At 41.6% G+C, this 7,031-nt stretch overlaps 1 pseudogene across 1 annotated transcript; it reads right to left on the bottom strand.

Annotated features, from left to right (window-relative positions):
• Positions 1-1,508: 1,508 nt before the first annotated feature.
• On the bottom strand, positions 1,509-2,078 carry LOC308521530 (rRNA-processing protein FCF1 homolog; annotated as a pseudogene). Its single transcript has one exon. The product of its transcript is annotated as an rRNA-processing protein FCF1 homolog (transcript).
• Between the last annotated feature and the right edge of the window lie 4,953 nt (positions 2,079-7,031).

Here is a 7,031-nt window from a genome sequence, read left to right as displayed (position 1 = left end):
ATAAAAATAATAAAATTGTGAGATTAATAGGAAAATAAACAGCTAAGTAAAATAGAGGCTGGACCTCTAAGCAGAAATGGAGGTGAGTTAGGATCAGTGACCTGTTCTTTGTTAAAAAACCTGAAAAATTATGATTCTTTGCTTTTCAGTTTCTTCATTGAAATCTTTTATTGATGGATAGCATGTATACCTAAAGCGTACATATCATAAATACATAACTTGATTTTTTTCAAGGAATATTCCCCTTATTGGCCAGCCCCATTACTCCTTTCCAATCACTACCCACCAGAGTAATCCCCTCCTGACTCTAACATTAGAGATTAGGGTTGATTATTTTGCATTTTATGTAAATGGATTCACACCATATGTCATATTTCGTGTCTGACTTTTCCATGTTAAGGAGACTTATCCAGTTGTTGTGTGCTGTTGTAGTTCACCCACTCTCATTTCTGTAATATTCCTTTATGAGAATATACCCCAATTTATCTATTCGACTGTTAATTGCATCTGTGTAGTTTCCAGTCTGGAGCTACTATGAATAGTGCTACTAAGAACACTTCAGTAAATTTTTTGGTAGACATTATATACATACTAGAGGCCCGGTGCAGGAAATTCATGAACTCAGGGGAGGAGGGGTGTCCTTCAGCACAGCCTACACCTTCTCACAGTCTGGGAGCCCTCAGGGGGATGTCCAACTGCCGTGGAAACAGGAGAGGCTTCCACCACCACTGCTGCGCTTACCAGCTGTGAGCCCAACTTCTGGCTGAGCAGCACTCCCCCTGTGAGAGGCCACTGACCACCAGGGGGCAGCTCCTGTGTTGAGCGTCTGCCCCCTGGTGGTCAATGCACATCATAGCGCCAGGTAGTTCCACTGTTAGGTCGATTTGCATATTAGCCTTTTATTATATAGGATTTTTGTTGGGTATACACACCTAAAACTGGAATTGCTTGGTCAAGGGATATATGTAGGCTCAAATTTACGTACTGCCAGTCTGCCTGACATGGTTCAGTGGTTGAGTGTCGACCTATAAACTAGAAGGTCATGGTTTGATTCCCGGTCAAGAGCATATACCTGGGTTGCAGTCTCGATCCCCATTGTGGGGCATGCAGGAAGCAGCCAATCAATGATTCTCTCTCATCATTGATGTTTCTATCTCTCTCTGAAATCAATAAAAATATATATTTAAAAAAATTATGTACTGCCAGAAAATTGTCCAAAGTTGTTGTACCAATTTCCATTCCCATCATCTGTGTATGAGAGCTCCAGTTCATCCACATCCTTGCCAACTTTTGCTATTTTTTGGTGAGCAGTCATCTGATTTATAAAAAGATGTAACAAAATCTTAAATGATACAAAATATCATTTTCAAAACACCAAAAAGTGAACGTATTTAACCATTCTCAGCTCATAACAGCAAGTGCATGAGGGAGCAGTAACGCATGTTGTAGCATGTTTAATAAACCTGCAACAGAGAAAGTTGGTTAAAAAAGCAGAGAAACTTTGTCTTTTAAGTATTAGAACCCGGGGCCTCCATAAGCATCTGCATCTGCTCAGTGTTGCACCTATGGTTAGACATGACATGATGGGAACTCCAGGGATCTTCCTGAATCTTTGTTTAAGGTCCCCATCAACTGTGGCCACAATATAACACTCATGCTGAGTTACTCTCTGTACTAAGCTGTCACCTGCGTAGGTTCCTTTGTGTGGGCATGGTAATCGTTCAAATCTTGGATCCTTGGCGATCCTTAGAGCCACTCGATACTTCTGCCCCAATTTCTCAATTTCAGCCATTACAGTCAGTTATACAAGGGATACACCTGGCATAGAGACATCCATCATTGATTGCACTGAGTCCAGTTTGGTCTTACTGGAAAAGATGATAAAGTTGGTATCCAGCAGGATGTGGTAAGGTGGGCACAGGTGAAGAATACACAGGAGGGGGGAGTTTTCTTTCTTTGAGTGCACTGGGATCTCTCTTTTCTTCCTCTTTAGGTTTTAATCTATCCTTTTCTTTAAGCCTCTGATCTCTGAGACTAAGCATTTGCTTCATGGTGACATACTTCCTTGTTTTCTTTTGCTTCCCTATGTTCATGCCGCACTCCTGTTTCTTCCTCCATTTTGCTCTTGTTGCCTTTTTCCTTTAGTCATTCTGGAGAGAAGTAGTGTTATTGTATTGCGGGGTTTTTTAAAACATATTTTTATTGCTTTCAGAGAAAAAGGGAGGAGATAGAAACATCAATGATGAGAGAGAATTGTTGATTGGCTGCCTCCTGTACGCCCCCTACTGGGGACCGAGCCCGCAACCCGGACATGTGCCCTTGACTGGAATCAAACTCAGGACCCTTCGCTCCACAGGCCAACGCTCTGTCCACTAAGCCAAACTGCCTAGGGCTGCATTGTGGTTTTAAATAAAATTTCTCTGATGACTACTGAAGTTGAGTACTTTTTCATAGGTTTATTGGCCATTCGAATATCATCTTTCATGAACTGTCTCTCAGAATCGTTTGCTCATTTTTCCACTGTGTTTTCTTTAATTGATTTGTAGAAATTATTCACCTATTTTCATATTGGTCTTTTGTTGTCTATACATTTTGTGAATATTTTTCCCCACTCTATGGTTTACCTAATTTACTTTCAAACTATATTACACAGATAAAAGCAAGAATCAAAATATAAACCCTCTATAATAAACACATCAAATATAAAGCCATATTTAAGTTAAAAATAAAGGATGCAAGAAGACAAACTATGAGAACACTAATAAAAAGAAAGCAGAGGAGCTAGCTATGTTAATATCGGACAAATTAGACTTGACAATAAGGAATATTATCAGGGATAAAGAGGGACATAATGATAAAGAAATCAACTCATGGCCCTAGCCAGTTTGGCTTAGTGGATAGAGCCTCAGCCTGCAGACCGAAAGGTCCCAGGTTTGATTCCCATCAAAGCCATGTACCTTGGTTGCAGGCTACTCCCCTGCCCAGGCCTTGGTCCGGGCGCGGGTAGGAGGCAACCAATTGATGTGTTTCTCTCACATCGATGTTTCTCTGTCTTTCCCTCTCTCTTCCAATCTCTCTAAAATCAATGGAAAAATATCCTCAGGTGAGGATTAAAAGAAAAAAATAGAACAAAGAAATCAACTAAGTAAGAAGATATAATAGTCCTGAATATTCTTGCATCGAACACAGCTTCAAAATCATATAACAAAACTTACAGAACAAAAAGGCAAAATAGGTAAATTCACAATTATCATTTAGAGATTTCAACATTCCTGTCTCAGTAATTGATAAAACAAGTGTATAGAAAATTAACAAAGATATAAAGACCCGATCACACTGTCAACAAATTTGACCTAATTGACATTTTAGAACATTCCACCCAACAACGAAAGACCAACATTCCTTTTTTTAAATTTTATTAATTTTAGAGAGGAAGAAAGAGAGAAAGAGATGTGTTGTTTCACTTATTTATGTATTCATTAGTTGCGTCTTGTATGTGCCCTGACCAAGGATCGAACCTGCAACTTTTGCCCATTGGGATGATGCTGTAACCCAGTGGTTGGCAAACTCATTAGTCAACAGAGCCAAATATCAACAGTACAACAATTGAAATTTCTTTTGAGAGCCAAATTTTTTAAACTTAAACTATATAGGTAGGTACATTGTTATTAACCTAATTAGGGTACTCCTAGGCTGGCCTTTGCTAAAAACGTCCTCAGTCTGATTGAGGTACGATCACTGAGGTCGACCCCTCCCAACTCTCCCATCCACACTCGTCTTGTATACTTGTTTCGTCTATCTCCTTTCCGAAAACCAACTTCTGCGCATGGGCCACGAAGTTTCAACCGCACTGTATTTGCGCACCAGCACGTGGTATTTTGTGGAAGAGCCACACTCAAAGGGCCAAAAAGCCGCATGTGGCTCTCGAGCCGCGGTTTGCAGACCACTGCTCTAACCTATTGAGCTACCTGGCCAGAGGAAACCAACATTCTTTTCAAGGATACATGGAACATTCATCAGGCCAGCCCGTGTGGCTCATGGTTGAGTGTTGACCTATGTTGAGTTTGATTCCCGGTCGGGGCTCACACCCTGGTTGCAGGTTCAATTTCCAGTATGGGGCATACAGGAGGCAGCCAATTAATGATTCTCTCATCACTGATGTTTATCTCTTCCTTTCCGTTCCTCTCTGAAATCAATAAAAACAAAGGGTGTCCCAAAATTCAGGCAAGAAGTAATTTTGATAGAAAACACAGGTTTATAATTAAAAATTGTAAATTTTTTTAAATTAAATCTTTATTGTTCAGATTATTACATTTGTTCCTCTTCCCCCCCCCCATAACTCCCCTCCTCCCAGTTCCCACCCCACCCTCCGCCCTCACTCCCCACCCACTGTCCTCATCCATAGGTGCACGATTTTTGTGCAGTCTCTTCCCGTATCTCCCACACCCCTTCCCCCCCGAAGAATAGTCAGTCCATTCCCTTTCTATGTCCCTGATTCTATTATAATCAACAGTTCATTCTGTTCATCAGATTATTTATTCACTTGATTCTTAGATTCACTTGTTGATAGATGCATATTTGTTGTTCATAATTTGTATCTTTACCTTTTTCTTCTTCCTCTTCTTAAAGGATACCTTTCAGCATTTCATATAATCCTGGTTTGGTGGTGATGTACTCCTTTAGCTTTTCCTTATCTGTGAAGCTCTTTATCTGACCTTCAATTCTGAATGATAGCTTTGCTGGATAAAGTAATCTTGGTTGTAGGTTCTTGTCATTCATCACTTTGAATATTTCTTGCCACTCCCTTCTGGCCTGCAAAGTTTCTGTTGAGAAATCAGCTGACAGTCGTATGGGTATTCCCTTGTAGGTAACTGAGTTTCTTTCTCTTGCTGCTTTTAAGATTCTCTCTTTGTCTTTTGCTCTTGGCATTTTAATTATGATGTGTCTTGGTGTGGTCCTCTTTGGATTCCTTTCATTTGGGGTTCTCTGCGCTTCCTGGACCTGTAAGTCTATTTCTTTCACCAGGTGGGGGAAGTTTTCTGTCATTATTTCTTCAAATAGGTTTTCAATATCTTGCTCTCTCTCATCTTCTGGCACCCCTATAATTCTGATGTTGGTACGCTTGAAGCTGTCCCAGAGGCTCCTTACACTATCTTTGTATTTTCGGATTCTTTTTTCATTTTGCTTTTCCGGTTGGGTGTTTTTTGCTTCTTCGCATTTCAAATCTTTGACTTGATTCTTGCGCTCCTCTGGTCTGCTGTTGGGAGTCTGTATAATATTCTTTATTTCAATCTGTGTATGCTTAATTTCTAGTTGGTTCTTTATCACAACATCAAGGGTCTCATTAGATTTCTTGTAGATCTCAATAAGTTTATCGGCAGCTTCTAGACAGTTCTTGAGAGACCTTAAAAGTGTGGTTCTGAACTCAATATTCTCCCTTGATAGTTTTGTCCTGTTTCTTTGTCTCCGCATTTTTTATGCTTTCCTGGTGCACCCCCTAGTGGTCTTTGTGGGCAGTCTTGTTGTAGTTAAGCCTTGATTGTTGTAATTAATTCTAGAGGGATTTGACCTCCAGGCCAACTGGCTGTGAGAATCAGCTGTGTCTGCAGTGGGAAAACTTCTGTCCTCTGTGGAGGTGCTAATCTAGCCTTTGCCTGAGGCTATCCAGCAAATGGCTCTGCACAGGGCTTGGGCGGGGTGGGTCGCACAGGATCAACAGGGCAAGCAGAGGGAGCAGTTATGGCTGCTCTCAGTCCCGTCCCCAGAGACTCTGCCTCTCAGAGTCCCAGCAACCGCTGCAAACCTCGGAGAGAAAGCTGCCCTTGAATTCCGACCGATGCCAGACAGTCCCGCTTCTCCCGTTTGAGTCCGGGTCCCTAGAGACTCGCCCGGATCTGGAGCTCAGAGTCTGAGCCTCCCTCCCGATTGAAAACGACAACCGAGCTCTCAGCCACCAGCCCGCTCCGAGCGCACCTCCGCACCTTTGTGTTTTCCACACTGCGCCTGCTCTGAGCCTCAGTATGCTGTTCTCTTTCCTTCTAGTTGAAGAATTTCCCCTCAGCCAGCCTTCCTGTGGTTCTGGGTGATGTCCGTTTCATCTTTTAGTTGTATTTTTGAAGTGGTTGTGCGAGGCAGCAAACTCCGGTGTTTACCTATGCCGCCTTCTTGGTTTTGTCTTAAAAATTGTAAATTTTTTATTGATTCATAAAGTATATAGTATAGGGTAATGTATGGAATAGCATATCGAGTAAATGGCCTCCACGGCTTTGCTGGCACATACGCACTCTTTTGTTGAAATTTTCCATGACCGTTTTTGCATAAATGTGGCTGAATTTCATTGATACAGCGCTCAATTTCCTCCTTCAAGGCTTGGGTGGTCATGGGCTTGTTGGCATAAACCTTAGACTTCAAAAAACCCCAAAGAAAAAAGTCCAACAGCGTTAACTTGCATGATCTGGGCGGCCAATTCTGATCACCAAAATGGGAAATTATACAACCAGGAAATGACTCATGCAGTAATTGATTTGTTTCTTGGGCTGTATGGCATGTGGCACTGTCTTGTTGAAAGTACATGTCGTCCACATCCATATCTTGCAATTTAGGCACAAAAAACTGGATTATCATGTTGTGATAGCGAGCACCATTACTGTTATTGCCTGCATTTCGGTCATGGAAAATTTCAACAAAAGAGTGCATATGTGCCAGCAAAGCCGTGGAGGCCATTTACCCGATATGCTATTCCATACATTACCCTATACTGTATACTTTATAAATCAATAAAAAAATTTACAATTTTTAATTATAAACCTGTGTTTTCTATCAAAATTACTTCTTGCCAAAACTGGTTTGGCTCGGTGGATAGAGCATGGGCCTGTGGACTGAAGGGTCCCAGGTTCGATACCAGTCAAGGGCATATACCTTGGTTGCAGGCACATCCCCAGTAGGAGGTGTGCAGGAGGCAGCTGGTCGATGTTTCTCTCTCATTGATGTTTCTAACTCTCTATCCCTCTCCCTTCCACTCTGTAAAAAAT

Source organism: Myotis nattereri (assembly GCF_964212035.1).
Source record: "Myotis nattereri genome assembly, chromosome: 6".
Taxonomy (NCBI): domain Eukaryota; kingdom Metazoa; phylum Chordata; class Mammalia; order Chiroptera; family Vespertilionidae; genus Myotis; species Myotis nattereri.
Note: the sequence above shows the minus strand (reverse complement) of the source record. Positions and strands in the feature narration are given on the sequence as shown.